Genomic DNA, 23,090 nt, shown 5'->3' on the forward strand with positions numbered 1-23,090 from the left:
GTCAAATGTACTTTTGGAATGGATTCCGTTTGACCTCCAAGATACAACTGTACTGCAATGTGCTCTATGTGGGGCTACCTTTGAAGGTGACCCGGAAACTACAACTAATACAGAATGTGGCAGCTAGACTGGTGACTGGGAGTGGCAGCTGAGACCATATAACACCAGTCCTGAAAGACCTACATTGGCTCCCAGTACGTTTCTGAGCACAGTTCAAAGTACTGGTGCTGACATTCAAAGTCCTAAACAGTTTTGGCCCTGTATATCTGAAGGAGCATCTCCACCCCAATTGTTCAGCCCCGACACTGAGATCCAGCACCGAGGGCCTTCTGGTGGTTCCCACACTGCAACAATTGAAGCTACAGTGAACCAGGCAGACGGCCTTCTCGGTAGTGGCACCCGCCCTGTGGAACGCCCTCCCATCAGATGTCAAGGAAATAAACAACTATCTGACTTTTAGAAGACATCTGAAGGCAGCCCTGTTTAGGGAAGTTTTGAATGTTTGATGTTTCATTGTTTTTAATATTCTGTTGGGAGCTGCCCAGAGTGGCTGGGGAAACCCAGCAAGTTGGGTGGGATATAAATAATAAATTATTATAACATTATTTTATTATTACTGCTGACTAGAAGAAAAGTATCTGGAGAGAGGAGCTACATTCAGACATTTTGCCCAAGTTTACCTAAATACCCATATGGCAAAACAAAAACAGAAAAATCATAGGTTACTCATCCCCAAAGTTCAGAACAATATTCCCATCTTTTTCCTATGATGGGCCATCGACCCATAGGACAAGTCAATCTGGGCCACAGCCAATGGTGGGCAGAGTCAGCACAGATGGTGGGTGGAGCCACAGTCAAAAGTGGGTGGGGTTTGCAGCATTGCAAGACTGTTTAGTTCTCTCCCTCCTTCTAATTACCCCATCAGTGTGAGCCAGGGGAAATTGCAGTTGTAAAGAATTGCAGTTTCCCCATCCCAGGGCTAGAGGGTAAATTCTCAAATTCTTTAAACGGCTTGGGATCAGGTTATTTAAAAACTAATGTGTCCTACATGTACCCAACTGAACCTTAAGAGGCCTTGCTCCAGGTGGTCCCACTGAATGAGACCAGGGCAGGAGGAGGACCTTTTTGGTTGTGGCACCTTGGTAGTGGTACACCCTCTCCAGGGAGGCTTACTTGAGACCATCTGTGTGGTCTTCTCAGCACTAGGTAAAGACCTTTCTATTCACTCAAACAACTTGCAGTCTGGGCCTCTCAGTTTGTTAAATCTGTGTTTTAACTTTTTGGGTTGTGGAAACTTTTGTTTTTGTTTTATTAATGCAAGGCTTTGGTTTTACGCCTTATTTTGCATTTAAATGAAAATAAGTATTGTTTATTGGTAGCTGCCCAGATGGGCAGCATACAAATGCCATGAAAACAACTGCTACATAATGATTTAGAATCGCACAAAATGCCACCACAGTAAGTGGCTGCTTCCTAATCTGAAAGAAGCAATTGCAAATGCAATTTGGATACATCTATGTCCCCAACATCAGCCTCCAGATAAACACTTCAAGCACACTGAAGTTGACCACCCATAATGAAACTCAGTTGTCACTTTGTCTCTAGTTTATGACTGCTTCTAGAAGCCTCAGATTCAAGATCACTTGGGGCCAATTTTGTGGTTTTGTGAAAGCATCCTTGAAAGCTAGAGAGACATTATCTTCAAATTATAAACACAATCTATTAAAAGCAACAATGAGCTCATCACTCAGCTTCCTCTCAGGCTGCCTGCATTCTAGTCAGGCCACCTTTCCTTGGCCTTTACCTGAGAAATGATTCATTCTAAAAACATTAGCAGATGGTTGCTGCCTGCAGCTGCCTCAAACCAGCTTTGCTTTCCCCTTGGGGTTCCCCACCCCCACCCCACAACAAAACTAATAAGCACGATAGATTATCAGCTGTTTGGAGCAGCTAGATGGCAAGACTAGGATTCTTCTCAGAGAATCATCTCAGTTTAAGACTTAGATTTCAATGTAAAATATGTGTCATTGGTTGGGCTGTACATCTGGGGCCCAGGGAATAACAGAGCCTTAGCTGGGGCAGACTCAGGTCTCCTTTATTTCAGCTCACATACAGTTAGGAATTTGCAGCCTCTCAGAGGAGAGAGGTTGTCAAAACACAGCAACTAAAACTGTACATCTTGTGCTCCCATTAATTAACTTTGCTTCCACAGGGACATTTCAATTGTTAATTAGCACATATGCACCCAGGGCACGAAGGCCAGTCTGGCTGCAGTTTCTAGCATCCCAAGCAGTGCTGCTCTTCTAGACATGTTCTTGCTTTGCCAACCTGGTGCCCTCCAAATGCTTTGGACTACAGCTCCCATCAGGCCCAGCCAATCTGGCTGATGGGAGATGTAGTTTATTTTCTATTAAAGTGTGGCTTGTAAGTATTTAAATAAATACATACATACATAAATAAGTGTGTGTGAGAGAAAGTGACCCTGGACTTAATGCTGAGCAGTGCCCAGGGCAAGAAATAAGTGTTGGCAAAGCAAGGGCTTTGTGAATACAGGGCTATCAAATTAGGTATACAGTATATGTAAAAGGAAAATTTCCAATTTCCAGATGCATTCAATTTCAAATGATGAAACTTCTACAAAATAAAATATACAAATGAGTTAAAGGGAAAGCCAAGTAGGTCAAAGATGGATAAGATGGGGGATATTGGGCTTGCCAGTAGTACATATGAAAAGGACCTTGGGATCTTAGTAGACCACAAGCTTCACATGAATCAACAGTGTGCTGCAGAAGCAAAAAAAATAAAAAAAATAAAAAAAATAAAATGCTAATGCTAGTCTAGGCTGTATCAACAGAAGTCCAGATCAAGGGAAGTAATAGTCCCACTCTATTCTGCTTTCAGACTACACCTGGAATACTGTGTCCAGTTCTGGGAACTACAATCTAAGATGGATATTGACAAGCTGGAACATGTACAGAATAGGGCAAACCAAGATGATGGGTCTGGAAACCAAGCCTTATGAGGAACGGTTGAAGAATCTGGGTGTGCTTAGCCTGTAAATGAGGAGACTGAGAGGAGATATGATAGCCATCTTCAAATATCTCAAGTGCTGTCACATGGAAGATGGAGCAAGCTTGTTTTCTCCTGCTCTGGAGCATAGGACCCATACCAATGGATTCAAGTTAAAAGAAAGGAGATTACGATAACATGGGGAAGAACTTTCTGCCAGTAAGAGTTTACTGACAGTGGAACGGACTCCCTTGGAAGGTGGATGACTCTCCTTCCTTGGAGGTTTTTAAGCAGAGGTTGGATGGCCATGTGTCATAGATACTTTAGTTGGGAATCCTCAGTTACAGGGTGTTGGACTAGATGACCCTCGAAATCCCTTCCAACTCCACGATTCTATGACTCTAAATGTCTTCAGGGTATTTGGAGGTTATTTAAAGCTGGTGCAATAGAAGCTGAGCACACCATACTTTAGAAAAGATAGCTGAGCAGCTTGCCAGCAAGAGCAGAACCAAGGAAGCTATAAAAAGCAAGAAGGCTTCCTTAAAGATGTGGAAGTGTCACTCAAATAAGAACAAATCCTGGCAAAACAAATGCAATTTAACAATAGAGCAAGAAAATAACAAGAAGAACAATATGTGAGGAACCCATCGTTAAGAATACAGGGGCAAAACAGCAAACATTTCTATAAATACATCCAAAGCAGGAAGCCAGCCATGGATTTACCCAATGAAGCCGGTTGGCAGTACATTCAGGACATGCAAAAGGAAGCACTTCTTCACACAGATCATAACAGATTTATGGAATTCGCTGCTGTGAAATGTGGCAAAGGCACTAGCTTAGCTAGCTTTGGAAAGAATTCAAACAAATTCAGGGAGAATGTCTATTCGCATATACTAGATACTAAGGTTTCGCAGCAACAGGCTACAGTTAAATGTCAGTTGCTGAAGGGGGAATTTATTTACCATATTTCTTACCAGCTTTTCGCTGCAATGTCCCAGGAAAACAGTGTATACAATTATAAACGCTATGGTTCAAGAGAGCTATTGTCTCCCCACCCTACTTAAAGGCTTTCTAGCCACTTTGGGAAACGGAATCCTGGACTTTGGGCATAATGTGTGAAACTTGCATAAGATTACTCTGATAGACTTTCCAAGCAAAATAAAGGAATAGAACACTGTGGTGTGCTAAGGCTCAGCCCCCTTGGATGAAGCAATAACTGATCTTCTTTCCTTCTTTAGCATTTATTAGAGGCTCCTTGTACTTTTGCTTCATACTGCATTGTTAGATTTTAAATTTCAAAGTGCCTGCACACAGATTTGGAGCATGTGGTTCGTTAACAGTTCCTGCTTGTTTCCAAGACAGTATTAATGCTAAAACCATTTTAGCCCCAAGGGCTAGCCCTATCAATCCAGCTGCTAAAACACACACACCTGTGGTATGCATGCAACACTGTTTATTTCCAATGTGATTACCTTCCCTCACTTTGCTGGTTCTTGCAGCTGCTCAGCAGTGTAGATGCAGCTAGACAGAACCTACCCTTAGGGAGCTGTTGACAGAACTGTATGAAGATTCACTTCATTTGGCTTTTTCTTAAGAGTACATTTCACTTGTTTCCTTCTCTGTCTCCTGGATAAATTAGATCCAATTTTATTCCTGCGGTGATCTCTTTGCTTCAGTTTCATCCTTATACTGCCGCCATTTCCAATTTAATTATTCTTTAATACTCCCTTCTTGCAACCTGTGATGGAAATGGTTCTGTCATAGCCCTTGCAGCATGTGAAAACAACATTTGTTAAAAAAATAAATAATAACAATAATACTAGAATAAAGAACTACACCTAGACTAAAACATAAAAGTTGAGAATATACATAATCCAGGACCCAGGACCAGTGCTGCTTACATGCTTGAGGGGAGGTTTGGGGGTGGAGGAAGAAACATGACTCGAGTCCTTTAGGCTGGGGAGGTGAGCTTGAAAGTGTGTGAGCAATGGATGCTCATACGCTGCAAGGCCAAGTTCAAGGTTTTTGTATTAACTTTGTATTGTCATGCAAGGTCCATAACAACTTGGGTCTAGGACACCTAAGGGACTATCAGATTCCTTACATCCCTGCCTGATCCCTGAGGTTTGTTGGGGAACCACTGTTCGTGGTCCTCAATGGCTTGGACATAGGGTTCGTATCTTCCAGCAGCCATGTGCTCAGTACTGTGGGCCCAGTTCTGTCAAACTCCCTCCACAGCTGAAACCAATAAAGTCTATCTTCATTGCATCTTTTAAACCTTACTTTATAGTGCACCGAGACCATTGTGTTACATGGTATATACCGTATTTTTCGCTCCATAAGGCGCACCTGACCATAAGGTGCACCTACTTTTTTTTGGGGGGGGGGGAATTCAAGGAAAAAAATATGCAGCTCTTGGGGGCTTTTGTGGGAGGTGGGGGAAGTGAGAGAGCCTCGCCCTGTCCCTTCCCCCACCTCCTGCAAAAGCTAGGGATAGCCGCACGAAGCCTCCCCAGGGCAGCGGGATGAAGGCTCCCCGCTGCCCTGCGAAGGCTTCACGGGCTACCCCAGAGCTGCTCAGGAGCTTGTCGGGGCTGGCGGGGGAAGCCCGGGTTTGCCCCAGCCCCAAAGAGCAGGTCGGGGCTGGCAGGGGAAGCCCGAGTCCCCCCCCATCCCCAGGGACCACACATTCGCTCCATAAGACACACAGACATTTCCCCTTAGATTTTAAGTGGAAAAAGTGTGTCTTATGGAGCGAAAAATACGGTAAATTGTTGTAAAGAAAATGAATAATAAAGGAAAGAGAAGAAGCCAGAGGGTTTCTGGGCCCCCCAAGGTCCTGACAGCCCTCCTTCCCATGGACGTTGGAAATGGTACTCCCGCTTTCACCCTCTGAATGTGTGGGTGGGCTGGATCATCACAGACTGGGTGCCTTCTCAGTGGTAGCCAGTGGAAGGCCCCAGAACAGGACATTCCAGAGACAGGGTGGGGATGAGGCAGAGCCATTGGATCCCAAGCCAGTTTCACTGCTGTCATATTATGGTGTGGCCCAATCCCTGTAGCAGCTCCAGGCTGGCACAGAGATCTTACTGCCCCCTGCCACATTCTGGTCCTCTCTGTGAATGGGGCCCCACCTCTCTGTAAAGCCATTACTGTTGGGAAGAGGAGGTTTGGACTGCAGCCTAAACTAGCAGAAAAATCAATGCTCTCCAGTGGCAGATTTAGCAAATAGCTAGCTAGCTAAACATGCACATATGTTGGGGCATAGCAGTCAGGCAGATTGGAGCTGGCCCTTCAGTTCTTGTCCTAAGGCTATTTGAAGGACTCTCCCAATGCCAGCCACGTGCCACTATCAACATCCCAGTCCTAGAATAGCCCAGCCAATTCCCAAATCCATTTTCAATCATAATCCAGAAGCCCTTTGCTACCTTTAGTCTTTGCTTTGATATCTAGCATGTCCTTCTGCCATAGATATGATTTACTACCCTCTCTGCTGTTCTCTGCCTTTCTCCCAAGGTAAACTTGCACACAGTTCAGTAAATCCTCAGCAGTTTTTGCACTGAGCTAAAGTCCACACAGCACTTTCCCAGGCTATGCAGATGTGCACACATGCACACAAAACATGGCTCCTTCAACCCCAGCTTACCACTTTCATTTTTCTTATTTCAATATCTTCCTTCCTCATATCATGCATATTCAATTCAGACATTCTACCTTGCAATTTTGCCTTGTAACTCACCAGCCTTCACAGTCTTAAGCAACCACGTAGATCCAGAAAAGCCTTGCTAGCCGCTGTGTGGTTTATGGAGGCACTGGGAGGAGTTTGTGGTGGGAAAATACCATTTCCAATCCATAAATGCTTTTACTCTAATGACTTGACAGCCCTCTGATGAACCAGAACAGCCTGTCTCTGAGCTGCAGTGGAGGCTGAGCCCTGTACCAAACATACTTTCCCTCTGCCAACTAGGACAACATAGTTAATATAGCAGGCACTGTTTAAAAGAGGTTGAAACAAAACCTTGCAAAAGATGGTTCACAATTGTTGGTGGGAGGGAGAATGCATTTATGGATGACTCCTCATCAGTGGACAGTTGCTTTCCTCAGTCTTAACATGCACACAGACAACAGATTCCCATTAAACAAAGAACTTTCTTCCAAAGACTATTCCCATCCTGTAAGATAGGATGAGCTTTGAAATACTAGCTAGAACTTCCAGTGCACCAAGCAGAGAGGACAGTTCTACTTACTCAAGTATGATGTGCAAGGCAGAACTAAGGGCTGGGACAAGGTGCCATTTGTTCCCTGACCATTCCCACGATGGGATATATGCACAAATGAAGATGACATTCCAGTCTGATGTGGTCAAATGCAGTATCCAGAGCTAATGCATTGCCTCACCATGGCAACAGAACACATGGGTTTATATACATGTATCCCAAAAGCTTAAAAGATTCTCTATCAATGACACAAACATTATACAGCCTAATTTACTGCTGTTCTGGGGACATTACAAGGCCAGCCCTTTACTTGCTGTGCCCTGAGTTCAGAACATTTGCTTTGGGTTCAAAGTTTACACTGTGCAACCCTTGCTCAGTCAGGATGAGGCCAGAGTGTGCCTGTGAATGTGAGTGCCATGTCCAAGGGGCAGTTTAGGATCATTTATTAGAGTTGCTTAGCAAATGCTTTTTTCCTCTCCCCTTCACCTGCCTCTGTCAAGACAGTCATGTCACAAAATGAGGATAAGATGAGGAGGAACAGAAGATTTGAAGGAAGGATATAACAGAAAACACAATGGCACTTCAAAAACCTGACATCTATACTGTGCTATTACTTTTTAGCACACCTCCATCTCCACACATGGGCAAATTATTAGAAGGGAATAACAAAGGTCCTAGTAATTCAAGCTGCTAAATTATAGAACTGGGAACTAAGAGGCTGCTTGGAAAGTTACGTTCTAAAATGTATCATTCTTGTAGCTGCTGATTGGAGAAAGCATCCCTCACATACCAGCAAGGAAGCAGAATGAAAGGAAAGGGTTATTTTGCAATCTGAATAGAGCATAACAAATAGCATCAAGCCACTGTGGCAACCAGCTGCTGGCTTGATTGCATAGTTAGAAATTATATGCATATAATGCAACAGGAGGACCAAAATGAGCTTCTTGGCACCATTGCAATTATGGATGCTACTAAGTGAAAGCAAATTTCTACCTTTTTTTATGGTGTTCTTGTGAAGCCATCTGAAATGTAATGAATAGTGCTAGCTTTTAACAATCCCAGGTTTAAATAAATGTAAACTGTGTTAAAGGTGGAAGAAATTTTCCTCTTTGGTTTCTTTTAAAGCCAGAAGCCCAGGATCAGTTCCTACAATGCACACACCCCTAAACTCACAAAGGAAATTTTGCCTTTCACAACTACTAACAAGCAGCAGGTCCTTTCTTTAAGCAATTGATGCTTCATTGCCAGTTAAACTACTTATTATGCAACTTTAACAGAATAAAGCACTTTTTCATACAACTGCCACAAGGTGCAATGGTTACTAATCCAGATGGCTTTAAAAAATGGGTTGGACAAATTCATGGAGCAAAGGTCATTCAATTGCTATTAGCATAGCTAAATGGAACCTCTCGTTTCAGAGGCATCTGAAACAGGCTGTGTACACACTTCTGTTTACTCTGCATCCAGTGTGCTCCCACTGCTGAACTGGAAAGTTTCGTGCACATGAAGCTAGCCAAAATCCATTATCTAACCTGTCATTTCTTAGAAAATGCAGAGTTTGAGCAGGGCCGGCCCAACACATTTTTTTTTAAAAAAAATAATATTTATTGATAATTTCAGGATTACAAGAAAAATAAAAAATAAAAAACAGCACTACAATACAAAAAAAGTAAAAAGTAAAAAAAAGAGAAAAGCACAAAATATAAAAACCAATACGACAATACAGCAAAAGAAAGTAAAAAAGAAGAAAAAAGGGGGAAAAAATCCCAAATCCCAAATTGCATATCCATAATTTCCATTTGCTTGTTTCATTGACCTCCTCACACCTCCCTTTTTGTATTCTAGTTTAGTAATTATTTCAGCAAATTCTTTCCATCTTTCTCAATTTTTGTTATAAAATTTATTTTAACAATTTAACCTAATAACTCAACAAGTCCTTTCCATCTTTCCCCATATTCTGTTATTCAAATTACCTTAATTTATTTAACCTTATCTTACCCCTAAGTACCTTAAGACTTAAATCTTAGTTTTCAAATATACATAGCTCCTGATATCATTTCTGCTAGAGTCGTATAGTTTCATTCCCACATTTTCCCTAATATTCATTAAGCTGATTCTAAAATAAAAAATTCCCATTATAAATTCTCTTCCAATCATCACCCAGCGTCTCTTCTTCCTGGTCTCGGGTCGTGTCAGTCCTTACTGTCCATTCCATCTAGTCCATCAACCTGGAAGCCTTATGTCCGAGGCCCTTAAGTCTCTTCCATGTCCCTTCTGCAATTCTTCTTCATCTTGTTTGTGCTTGCCCTTTTCCTTGTCTTTTGTTGGTCTCTGTCTTAGTTTCTTTCCTTTCTCATTGAGGAGTAGGTCTCTGGGGGATTCCAACCCAAAATTGTCTCCATCACCCTTCATCCAGCTCGCCCATTCCCCACAGTCCCACTCCCCACAGTCCTCGATATAATCCAAAATGTATTTAAAATCAAATTTCAAGATCTCTCCAAAGCTAGGAACCTCCTCATCTCCAGACTCCCCTTGGCCCACTCCAACTTCAATCTTCAATAACAGCGGCTTATGCTCCTGTAGGGCCTCGGGTCTCTCCATTTGTACTATTTGAGGTACAGCCGCATCCTCCTCCATTGTCATCTGCACTTGCCCAGTCAGTACAGATTCATAGGTTGGTTCCTGAATAATTTCTGTATCAATGTTCCCTGTTTGTCCACAGTTATTAACCACAACAGTCAAATCCATTTTCTCATTCATCAAGTCCATCTTCTCATGCATCTGTTCGAGCAAAGCATTTGTCTTGTATAAAGCAAGCACCCAGTATTCCTCCCAGCTCATCTTTGTTCAAGGTCAGAAAATACTGTTCCCACGGTCTTAATCTCACAGATGTTGGGTCTCAAATATACTACAGCCACAATTTAGCAAGCTCCCTCTAGAGGAGACAATCTATTTGTATCCATTTTTTTTTTTTTAAGACAAAGGAAAGTTACTTTCATTTTTCAGATATTTCAGATGTTTTTCAGATATTTTGTTTCTTTAAAATGCAAAAGGCAACATTAGAATCAACTTGTTTCTCTTCATTAGCTATCTGTCAAAGTATTACGTTCACAGTCAATGAACCTCTCCAACAGTTTCTGTCTCTGACACCCCGTTCCCAGGTTAGAGACGGTGGAAACTTATCCTTCACTCCCTCTCCTGCTAGGGTTAAACAGAGTCCCCCCCCCCTTTTCTCCTGCTTCCAAGGGGGGTTTCAGTGATTCTGAATGAAGGAAATTTAGTCTTTTTTGACAGCTTCCCGGCTTTAGCTTGCAAAATTTTTGCTTTAGTCTATATACAAAAAGCGGAAGGCAGACTTCCTGTTTGCACCTTCCCGCTTCAATACCAAATTAAACAATTTCTTGATCCAATTTTCCGTTTCTACTCACGGGTACTTGTTTTAAGTCCAATTGTCCACAGGAAAAAGTCAGCACTCTCTGGCAATGGCTGTGCGGCTTCACTCCGTGAAAGTAGCAGTCAGTTTGTAGCACCGCGCTTCTCACCCCACTTCGCTCCGGAGCCCCTAGATGGGATTCCCCGCGAGTAGGGGGGCGCTTCTGGTGCCCTGCCGAACCCCACATTCCCAGGCTTCCTCCACCTGGGATTTCTAGCGGGTCCCCACCTTCGCCGCGGCAGGAAGACCCAGTTTCCATGGAGCCCGTTCCTCCGGTCGGAGGAACTCCGCCATTCACCAATGGCGCTGACCTGGAAGTCCCCGGCCCAACACATTTTGGCACCTGAGGCGAACCACAAAATGGCACCTCATCCCACCAGGGAAGAATGGGTAAGCAAACAAGGGGAGAAGTAAAGATCTACATTGGAAACAAGGGTGGGAGGAGACCAGCAGAACCTGCTGTTTGCCTGGAGGCCACTCTTAGAGAGGGCATAGCGGGGGCTGCCGAGAAGGTGGCAGATCTGGTCTCCAAGGAGAGTGCTGCAACCATTGCTGCACCACAGCAACAGCGGGCGATGCATTCCTTGTAGGCCAGATCTGCTGCCCCTGTGAATCATGCCACCTCACCTTGCCTGATGGATGGGCCGGTCCTGGTTTTGATGCATTCCCACCCACTGTTCCCTGTCCAACAGCTTTAATCCAAATTGAGAAAAAGAATGACCTAGTTTAGTTTTAAGCTGGTAATATATATGCAGCCTCAGTTGGTGGGGTGGGGCATGCATAAGTCAAGCAACATGGAAGGGTATTGCCTTCATGCCTTGGCTGTGGGCTTCCCAAAGGCATCTGGTTACTATGAGCATGCTCATATGTTTTAGATGAATCCTGAATACCAAAATGGGCTGCTTCCGAGGCATTAATTTGCAAACTGGTCTGCAAATTTGATTGCTTTCATTGTGAAGTAGGATTATTGTTCATATTTCACAAATAAGGGGCTGAAGCGGACTACGATAGGAGTGGAGTTTTAACTACTACTACTGAACCACACCAGTTTCTTCCTGTTCAGCCTTACAATACCCAGGCTCATCAATTTTTTTAGAGACAGACATTTAATCCTGTATTCATCTGGTCCTGAAATGTCAATATCCCCAATCAGTATCAGCCATAACAATCTTGCACACAGCTCTGCTTGCTTTGCAGGCAACACCTGCACCTCAGCGCTCCTCAACACACAGGCACCTAACATTTCAGCACGGCATTATGTGTCAAGTGCCAAGGTTGGATGTGAACACACAGTAGGATAACTCTATTATTATGCATAACAATATGTTTAGAAAGATGATGCTCTAGCATTAGCAAACACCCACAATTACCTTGCTTTAAATGCTCATGAATGACGGTAGACTGACAAAAGGCTTGGCAAGCAGGCTTTTCTCTGTGCATCAAGAAGGAAACACAGCTGTACCAAATTCCTCAGCATTATCCTAACAGGCAGTGTGAAATTCACCCTGCAAAAGCTGCCCTGAGGTGATTTCCACCCCACCCAGCCTGTCCCCAGGCCTCCTCCCTGAGCACATGGCTGAGAAATTAAGGAGGGCAGATCCTTTACTCTGGCCCTGGGGCTTAGTGTGTGCATTTCCCACAGAATTTGAGTTATTTTCTCTTTTTCCCCCTACACAGAGGCCGGACCTTGCTCTGCACTAGTTCTGCTTCACTGCCCATCATTACCCATTCCACCACCCGACTCAGCCAGTGGGAGACTGGAGCTCAGCCAAGTTAGCACTCAGGTCAAGTTCTGCACGGCTGTGCAGAGCACAAAGTTGTTTGATCTAGCATAGGCAGCAAGCTCAAGCTGACACTCATGGAAGGAATGCCTCTCAGAAGCCATGACATATGAATTAGCGTCACACAGCCAGCCAGTAAAAATAATATAGTCCTTCACCTGGCAAGTGACCCTGCAAACGAGGGCATGCGGTCACTGCAAAAGCAAGATGGTTCAAGGAATATCACAAAAGTCCACAACTGCCAAAATATGTAGTTCAGAGCCAGTTCACAGAACCAAAAGTTGACATCCCAACTAAAAGTTTAGTTGCTTTTGGTCAATATTTATTATGCATGTAAACAATTCAGATTATGGCTCAACCCAGGTTAGGTTCAGAACAACGGACAAGGTGGTGAAATCTACACAGTGACTACCATTTATGCACTGACATGTCTGCGCCAAATGCCGAGAACCAGCATCAGAGTACTTGGACTGGGACCTGGGGGACCAAAGTCTAGACTCCCCATCTCAGCCACAAAGCTCACCAGGTGCCTTGGGACAGTCACTCTCTCCCAACCTACCCTACCTCACAGGGTTACAAGAGGCAGAGGTGCCAGCTTGAGAGGGCAATTGTGGGGGGCAACATCAGGAGGAGGGCAGCTTCAATGACCAGTGGCTCCTTTTGCTGCTGATGCCACTGCCACCGCCGCCACCACCAGCAAGGGTCTGCTTTTACCCTCCTTCCCCTACACGGCAGCAGCAGCAGCAGGAGGAGGAGCCTGCCACTGAAGCCACGCTGTGCTCAGCTCTGTGCTTAGCTCTGCACTTGGCCTCCTCTACCCACTGATTTCTTTGGACATTGGGGTCTGTCCCCCCAAGTACTGGGGGTGCTCGAAAGGGCTTGGTCCCCAGGAGTCAGTGTCCCTGCTGTGAGGATGAAATGGGGAGAACCGTGCACCACCTTGAGCTCCTTGGAGGGACAATGGGACAGGAATAGAATAAACGAATAAACTGATGACTTCCTGACTTACCATTAGGTAAAGGTAAAGGGTCCAGTCACGGACGACTCTGGGGTTGTGGAACTCATCTTGCTTTACTGGCTGAGGGAGCCAGCGTACAGCTTCCGGGTCATGTGGCAAACCAGAGCAGCGCACGGAAATGCCGTTTACCTTCCCGCCTCAGCGGTACCTATTTATCTACTTGCACTTTGACATGCTTTCGAACTGCTAGGTTGGCAGGAGCAGGGACCGAGCAATAGGAGCTCACCCCGTCGTGGGGATTCGAACCGCCAACCTTCTGATCGGCAAGTCCTAGGCTCTGTGGTTTAGACCACAGCGCCACCCGTGACTTACCATTACAGTACCGCAATTCCACCACTGGTACTAGTAGGTCACTGCAATCCTCGGAATGACCTGCACTTTGGGGTTTTGCCACCTCAGCTTCTCATCTGAATCCATACCCAGAGGCTTATTATTTATTACATATATACCTCACTTTCCTTCCATGGAAGGAAGGGTTCCCAAGCGCCTTCCCATTCAGGCACTGCCCAGTCCTGCTGTATCATGTGTCTTGAAACCATTCAATGAGTGATTCAAGGAGAAGGGCCACAGCATGCAGTTCCCTGGCATCTCTGCATGGGACTAGGAAACCCTGCCCCAGACCCTAGAGAGCCTCTGCCACTCAGAATAGATAATGCTGAGCTTCGTGGACCTGTGGTCCATCTCAGTGGAAGGCGGGTTCTTACATCCCTGTGACTGGCATGGCAAGTGGAGGGGAAAAACAAGGAGTGATAAGGGGTGGAGCCAGGACCGGTCAAGTAGTGGTGAAGGTGCAATGAAAGACAAGGGAAGTTCAGAGAAGATTCATTTAGATTTGCATGCTTGGCATTTTGAGTCTCACACTGGCAGCTTAGCAGACACAGGGTGACAGCAATTGCGATTTCCACACCTCTACATGCTATATATTTTATCCTATGTGGTCTCTCAGTAGAGGAAAGGTTGAATTGTATTGCATTCCTCATGCACAATTTTGACCATTTTACGTGACGCTAAATGCTATTGGCAGGAATCAGCATCAATATATGTAGCATTTGGGGAATTGTGTTTTAGATCCAGGCAGATACACAGCATATTATGGCTACAACAGAAAGGTCTGTCCTCAGGAATTCATAGCGATTACCTACCTGTTCATAATGGGCTCCTGCAATCCGGGCAGACAAAAGTCTACCTAGATTGCATAGACTTCAGAATGGTTTGGACCAGGGCTTTTTTTCAGCCGGAACTCAGTTCTGGCACCTCTCAGGTAGGTGCCACTGCCATTATAAGAGAACAAGAGAGGCGTTCATGGTGAGTTCCGGCACCTCTTTTTCTAGAAAAATAGCACTGGCTTGGACCAGCATCTCTACAGAATAGCCACTTTGGAAACTTCCAAATCAGAGTTTATTATGCAATCAGTCCTGCTCATGCATGGAAGGTTTTTGCAGTGTCCACATGATGTCATCTTCAAAATGCAAGTCCATGCTTTTTTTTTTACACATTTAATCTGGATTTCGCCTTACCACAGAAAGCTCAGCAAGAAAAAATAACCTATAAATAAAAATCCATCTGTAGTTACTACTGGTGTCGAAGCTTGTCAGAGCTTTTTTTTTTTTTTGTCACATGTGGTTTTGTGTCATTGGGTGGCTTCTAATGCTACACTCACCTGAGCACACCTCAGTCATTTTGTTTGCGATGAGACTGGCTACTTCCACTAACTGCAAGATACTGAATGCACATTCAGTTTCAACATGGTGAGGAAGAGCTGTTCTCTCAAGCTCTCAACAGAGATTACCTTATGAACTGCACTTCATAAATCTGGCTTTAAGTGTGTGTGTGTGTGTGTGTGTGTGTGTGTGAGAGAGAGAGAGAGAGAGAGAGAGAGAGAGAGAGAGACTGTGTGTGTTATTACAAAGGTCTTGCATAACCTCTTTCTCACTCTTGTGCAAGCCTTAGTCAGGTAAATGTCACTCTAGTTGCGCAACTCCTCAGCATTAAAAATTAAAAGCAACACAACTGGAAATTTACATTGCCCATCCCCTAAAAGCACAAGCCTCCATCTTGCATTGTGAAATATGATAATTAAAGCTGACAACTTTAGTTTGCTCTGGCACACTTCCTGGGATTTTTTTTTTAAGTTGTGCACGTACAGGTAAAGAAATACCTCTGCCAAGAACAAAAGAAGGGAGTAGAGGGTGGAGGAGAAGTGACTACAGGGAGTGACAAACTCACACAAAACACCTCTGGACACACCATTACTCGTGTGGATGGCAAGCAGCACAATAGCAATGGACAGCCATGACTGAAAAAGTGGGAATGTGCAGAAGCCAACATGCCAATGATGCACATAGAAAAACTGGAGCTGAATGACTCCTACCCAAAGCACCCTTTGTTTCAGTTGCAACGTAAACACCTGCAAAAGGGCTGTGTCTGAGCTGCTTTTCTTGAAACATTTTGCTTTCATACAGAGGTTAGAGTGCTTCCCAGTCTAAATCTTGCAACACTTCTTAAAACTAGTAGACTTTGTTGTTGTTGTTTAGTCGTTTAGTCGTGTCTGACTCTTCGTGACCCCATGGACCAGAGCACGCTAGGCACTCCTGTCTTCCACTGCCTCCCGCAGTTTGGTCAAACTCATGCTGGTAGCTTCGAGAACACTATCCAACCATCTCGTCCTCTGTTGTCCCCTTCTCCTTGTGCCCTCCATCTTTCCCAACATCAGGGTCTTTTCCAGGGAGTCTTCTCTTCTCATGAGGTGGCCAAAGTATTAGAGCCTCAGCTTCACGATCTGTCCTTCCAGTGAGCACTCAGGGCTGATTTCCTTAAGAATGGATACGTTTGATCTTCTTGCAGTCCATGGGACTCTCAAGAGTCTCCTCCAGCACCATAATTCAAAAGCATCAATTCTTCGGCGATCAGCCTTCTTTATGGTCCCGCTTTCACTTCCATACATCACTTCTGGGAAAACCATAGCTTTTACTATACGGACCTTTGTTGGCAAGGTGATGTCTCTACTTTTTAAGATGCTGTCTAGGTTTGTCATTGCTTTTCTCCCAAGAAGCAGGCATCTTTTAATTTTGTGGCTGCTGTCACCATCTGCAGTGATCATGGAGCCCAAGAAAGTAAAATCTCTCACTGCCTCCATTTCTTCCCCTTCTATTTGCCAGGAGGTGATGGGACCAGTGGCCATGATCTTCGGTTTTTTGATGTTGAGCTTCAGACCATATTTTGCGCTCTCCTCTACTCTCCTCCAAAAAGCCTTGCTCAGTATCTGCTCAGATACCTTTCTGGCATCAGATGAATATATTTTGAACGATTTTACTTGGATTAGTTTTATGCTGCATTTACAAAAATGCTGTTGTTTGCAGATGACTTTAATATATTAGTTATTTAATTATGCTTTTACTAATTTTAGCATAAGCCACTCTGATATTTTAAGGGCAAAGTATACATCTAAACAAGAAATATGCAAACCATTGAACAGTTAGAAAAATAATTTGTGTGTGCTTTTCTCCCAAGAAGCAGGCATCTTTTAATTTCGTGACTGCTGTCACCATCTGCAGTGAAAAAGACTAGTATACTATGGTCCTCCAAATGCTACTGAACAACTCTTAGCATCTGTATTCCATAGCCTTGGCTAGCACAGTCAATCAGGATTTGGACTCCAACAACATCTGGAGGTCACCAGGTTCCTCACTCCTATTGCTTACCATACATTGTTACTGATATGCTGCTACAGTGCACACTTCAAGGTAAAGTGGAGTTAAGTGATTAAAGCAAGCTTTGGCTAAAAAACAAGACCCTTTGCTCTGCCTCTTTGTTCCCACAGGTACTAGGGATCAGTGGTTTCTAACAAAGGTAGCACAGAAATTGCAGACTGTGAAAGATTCCTTTTCATATGTCTTGTTTGTTACGTACTACTAAATATAACTCTGCTCAGAGAGGAAGTGAGGTGGGGGTATAAATAGTTGCTGAGAAATCACAGGATATTGTTAGGTGCTGTTGCTGTGTGCATGGCTATTCCGCATTCATTATCTTTATGACTCCCTGAACTCAAGAACTTGAGCTGCTTCTCTTAACTAGACGGGGACATTTCTGCCACTTTCAGGGGGAACTCCAATTAAAGTGTCCACAGGTTGAGATGGATGGGGCTGTTGCTGCTCATTTGCTTCCTGCAAGAACAAGTGTTCACCCTGTTTCAGTCTGTACTTCTAACCAATAGTTGTAATAAATCAGAAAACCTTCCAACTTTTTGCTAGGGGTGCTGCCTGGTTGCTAAAAAGCCTGCCCAACATTTGTCAGGGTCAGGTTTCACCTCACATACTCGTCCCAAAGGATTTGTCTGCTTCAGGTCTTTCAGCTGCAAGACCCTCAAGCTCACAGAGCTTGTACCTGTGGTGCAGCAAAAGTTCTCCATCAGCGGGAATTCCAAAGAGGCTTGAGCTGACATGCCCTCCTCAATTTGCCACCTTCTACACATGGGGCATTTCACTGATATGGGGTGTTGGCTACATATAGAGATGAATTTACCACTTTCTGTTGTTCAGCACCATTAAAAAAAACCCAGAATGAAGACAGGAACCATTGCCCTCAGTCTGATTTGGCGACATGGTGATGCCTCATCATAGCTGGTGAGATATGGTTATGAGATAACTGAACACAAATCTGAGCAAGTGCCACCTTGTGAAATGGTGGCCAGCTGCAACAGGAACCACGAGTTATGTGACCCCCTGAGCGGGCACAATTCAAAGTGTTAGTGCTGACCTTTAAAGCCCTAAACTGCCTCGGCCCTGTGTACCTGAAGGTACGTCTCCACCACCATTGTCCAGCCACTGAGATCCAGCTGTGAGGGCCTTCTGGTGGTTCCCTCACTGTGAGAAGTGAAATTACAGGAAACAAGGCCTTCTTGGTAGTGGCACCTGTCCTGTGGAACGCCCTCCCATCAGATGTTAGATAAATAGCTATATGACTTTTGGAAGACATCTGAAGGTAGCACTGAATAGGGAAGTTTTTAAGTTTGATGTTTTATGATGTTTTTATATTTTGTTGGAAGCCGCCCAGAGTGGATGGGCAAACCAGTCAGATAGGCAGCACATAAATATAATAATAATAATAATACAGTGGTACCTCAGGTTACATACGCTTCAGGTTATATACGCTTCAGGTTACAGACTCCGCTAACCCAGAAATAGTGCTTCAGGTTAAGAACTTTGCTTCAGGATGAGAACAGAAATTGTGCTCCGGCGGCGCAGTGGCAGCGGGAGGCCCCATTAGCTAAAGTGGTGCTTCAGGTTAAGAACAGTTCCAGGTTAAGTACGGACCTCCGGAACGAATTAAGTACTTAACCTGAGGTACCACTGTAATATAATTGCCACTTTCACAACAGAAACAGGTGCTGGTGAAAAAGATGACCAGAGAGTGAGGTTGTGAAACCTTTTTCCACTCCAGAAGCGGAAGAAGTTCACCAGAGAATTTCCGTCTCAGACTTAATTTGCAACAGGCAGCAGAAAAGCCATGCTTCTTTGGAAGTCGATCAACTGAAGAACAGCCAGAGATTTTTTTTACCCCGGGTGAGGGGGACCTAGTCTAAGAACCTCTGGGCTTCCTGAGAGAGCAATGCATAATGAACGCTACAAGAGCCTGACTGAAGACCCCTTAATGTTTATGGAAAGATCTGCACTGACATGAATGAGCTCAAGGGTCAGGCTCTATGTCCATTTCTGAATATGCTCATGGGATGAAACGTATGGGGGAAATGCTATAGACACATGTTCTGTTTCTGCCATGTAACCTAATCCAATGTGATCCCCACAGGGCCCAATGGGAGGATGTGTGCACACTGGGATGCTCAAGGTTTTTTGTTTGGCCCACATTTTTTCAGCAAGCCAAACTGATTCATGCTTCCTAGACTATTATGTGGATTGAATCTTTTGGGTTTTGCAGTTCTACAAATTTTGCAATCCAGTTTACAGCTCAAAAAAAATACCAGAAAGCTTATTTTAGGGTAAAATGCATACTTTGAGGAAAACAGCTGTTAAAAATAATGCAAATTCTAATGGAACGAACACAGGAAAAAGTGGCGTAGACTGGAAATAGACCCGTCAAGCCACAGGATTGCAGCCTTAGCATTTTTTCCATGTGCTCGATCAGCATTGTCACTGGTTATGACAGCATTTCCCTTCCACCTACTTGTTTCACTCTTCCCTCAGCCTGTATGTGACTTGGGGCAGATGGTTTCATTATAGCTGCATAGAACAGGTTACCTACTAATGAGCCACAAAAAGTCTTGTCTCCCTCTGGATGGATTTCATACAGTCATCTGCCAAAAGTGCACTTTCTAACTACAGCCCAAACTAGCATTCAACGTATGCTTTCCCAAAATGTTAAACTTTGCTTCTGCAATTACATGGGAAGAATAGTGCAACTTTATTTTATGTCATATCTTTGGGTTGTAGGCAACTAAGCCCTACTCACAGTAGACCCATTGAAATTAATGGGTGCTAGTTATATTCACTTATTTTAATAGATTTACTCCAAGTATTACTCAGTTGCATACAATGTTTTGCACTCCGAAACGCCAAAACAAAATAAGGGGTAAGGTTTGCCCAGTATTGAGTCCTGGATCAAAATGTTCCCTGCCAGTTTAGCTCTGACAATGCATCTCAATTCTGAATGCTCCCAAGCCCCACTCTGCCCAAATCTTAAGATCCAACTGGTAGCCACCACAGAGAGGGCCTTTTCAGTGCACCACAGTTTTGGAAATGCCTAGACCCTTCTCTGTGAATTTCCCAGTGCTAGGTGAAGACCTTTCTGTTACCAGAAACCCTTTAAAGAAACAAGCCACCACCCGGAAAGACTGGGTTCCTATTTTAAATTATTTTACTTTATCTTGGGTTTTCAGTGAGTTCCGCTTTACTCTATTGATGTAGTTTCCCCCTTTATTCGATAAAACTGGTTTTTATGCGTTTATAGCAAGACAGCCAGAGAACTTTATGTTATGGTGTGGCACACAAACGCCGTAAGTAAAATAAAACAATGCAATATTCAGGATTGCCCTGTACTGCCAAAAATACATTTTTTTGGGGGGGGGGACAACTTGTTTTACACTCACAGCCACTGCTGGGGTAGAAGCTCATTAAGGCAAACAATTCCTTATGTTTCAGTGGACAGCTTGTGATGTGCATGGTGTTCTCCTTCACCACACTCCCAACTTCGTATTTGCTCCCTGAGCGCTACCCGGCCTTTTATTTTTTTTGCTGATAGCCCCCAATACTAAATGAAGTGAGCATGACATTGGAGTGTATATTGGTTTATCTGGATGATCAAGCACTAGCGCTTCAATGTACAGGGATGAGATGGCAGGATGTGCTGAATCAGAGGGCCCAAACACCTGCAAACTACCCAGGGACAATACTGGTCCCTACGCTGATCGTCATGACTAGCAGAGGCCAGAACAGACTTGCAACAGCTGGCGTAGAGGAAGGGGGAACAGTGACCACAGCATCAAACTTGGGGTATACATAATTCAAAAAGTAAAAACCAGGATACCCCCAAGTTGTTGAGCCTTTTGTTACAAAAACATCAAAAACCTGCGATTATTCGATTGACTTGCCAGGACAAAGTGCCGTCTTTAGGAACCCCCCCCCCCCCAATGTCAATTCCGCTTTGAAATCCCGGTAACGTCCAGGAAAATCCAGACGTATGGCAGCCCTAACCAAATTCTACTAGGTTCCAGAAGGAAGTGCAGTCGAGAAGCAGCGAGAGTCTATTCTGTGAAAATGGGATAGCGAGAGAAGGGAGCAAATTTTGCTCCAGGGACATAGCCTTTTACTTGATTGGGGGTGTGGAGTGGAGGAAGAATAGCCACACTGCTTCACAAACAACAGAAAGACTGTGTGCTATAGCTGAAGGAAGGGGAAGCAAAGCCCCTGAAGGAAGCCACATGAGAAAGGCTGCTGCAGTTGAAAACAGTGTGTCAGCTCAGACATTATAACATGGACACACGCAGCTGAATGAACACTCCCCTTGTGCTGTGAAGAAGAGGTTTGGGAAGCAGAGAATCGAAAAGACTCTGTTGGTGGCCACTAGCCGGACTTCTGAGCATAAGGAAGTGGCTCAGAGGGAAATTAGCCAGGGAAAAGTTTTGTGGTTTGCTCCTGACAAAGGCAACATCCTAGACAAGATTTGAAACAAAAGTGTGCATGTGTGTGTGTGCCAATCCATCCTTCTGCTTCATGCTCCTTTATTTCTTTTTTTAACAGCCCCTGCCTTTTTCATTCCTCCAGCTTTCTCCTTTTCTCTTGAGAATCCTGGGGAGTGTGGAGACAAATAACAGGGAATTAACTGAAACTATTAGGGACCCATGAGGTATGTGTGCAAACAACTGGCCTTTAAACTCCCTACATTCTCTAATAACTGCTGTATCACATGTTCGCATGAGTACCAATTGTGCAAGAATCACCGGCTGCGCAGGGAACAAAATATTGCTGGAGGGAAAATGTAACATGACATGCCTGAAAAGGAAACATGGAAAGTGCCTGAATCTTCTGCAACAAACAAACAATTGCAAATGCAAAAAACAAACACACTTTAATAACCTAGACAGGGTCTTTGAAGTCTGACAACCTATGGCTATTGCATGAATATCACGTTTCTTATTCCCTGAGTGAATATGCCACTGCAGCAGTATCTAGGAGCTGAAAGCAGTCCAAGTGGGGTAGAAAAATATCTCCCTTTCATGAATGTGTTCAAGGCTGGGCTGGGTAGGTGTTTATGCCCCTGCTAGCATAAAACACAATTTTTCCATCTCTTGGATAAATTATGTACTGCCATCAGTTGGAATTAGATACATTAATGGTTTCCCCCATGACTGTATTATTTCCTATTGTTGGGTTAAAGCAGCTTGGAGGGCACTGAACAGGGGGGGGAAATGGATGGAAGGGAAAGGGTTAAGCAGTCCTCCTCCAGCCCCCTTTAAACCTGCAACCTCCCAAGGGAAGCATACACGCAGCTGGTGTCACGTGTGATTTCAGCATTGTCCTAAGATCCCATGCCATCACATGATTGACTTGAATTGTGGCAAAGAGAATGCAGTCAACACACACACACAAGGCAGCAAGCAGGCACAAAGGAATCTAGTGAGATTCTCTCTCCACTGAACACACCATTTCTCCCAGCTCAGGAAATGCTGAAAGGACAATTTTTGTCAAGCACAAACACCCTGCTGGTGGGTAAAGGAGGACTGCAGGAGGACAGAATCTCAAGGTTATTTTGCAATCCACAGTCCATTTGGTGCTTAATTTGACAAATGTTTAAGGCTGTCCAAATGTTCATTAAGGACAACAGTTGTAAGAAGTGAGTCAGTGATATTAGACTGAACTGAAGGTGTCCTTTATTTCCACTTCCTTGCAACCACAGTCATTGTGAGGAAACGTGGTTCTGTCAACACTGCAGGTAGAGTACAAAATTGTTTTAGAAAATTTTCCAGCAAAAAATGTTTGGAAAGCCCTAGTTCCTCTTCAGTGGTTTAGAACCAACTCATATCCTTTGAACAGCTAATCCTGTAATCCCCACTTCTGCCCACACACTCAGGACCTGCTCCCCACAACCATTCCACTCCCTGTTTCTTCCAGCCACAACAT

General features: G+C 44.2%; 1 protein-coding gene across 2 annotated transcripts in view; it reads right to left on the minus strand.

Moving 5' to 3' along the window:
• Window positions 1-23,090, minus strand: part of CDK18 (cyclin dependent kinase 18) — a 100,731-nt gene that overhangs the window by 34,888 nt on the left and 42,753 nt on the right. The gene's annotated exons all lie outside the window — the stretch shown is intronic.

Source organism: Podarcis pityusensis (assembly GCF_964106645.2).
Source record: "Podarcis pityusensis genome assembly, chromosome: 6".
NCBI lineage: Eukaryota > Metazoa > Chordata > Lepidosauria > Squamata > Lacertidae > Podarcis > Podarcis pityusensis.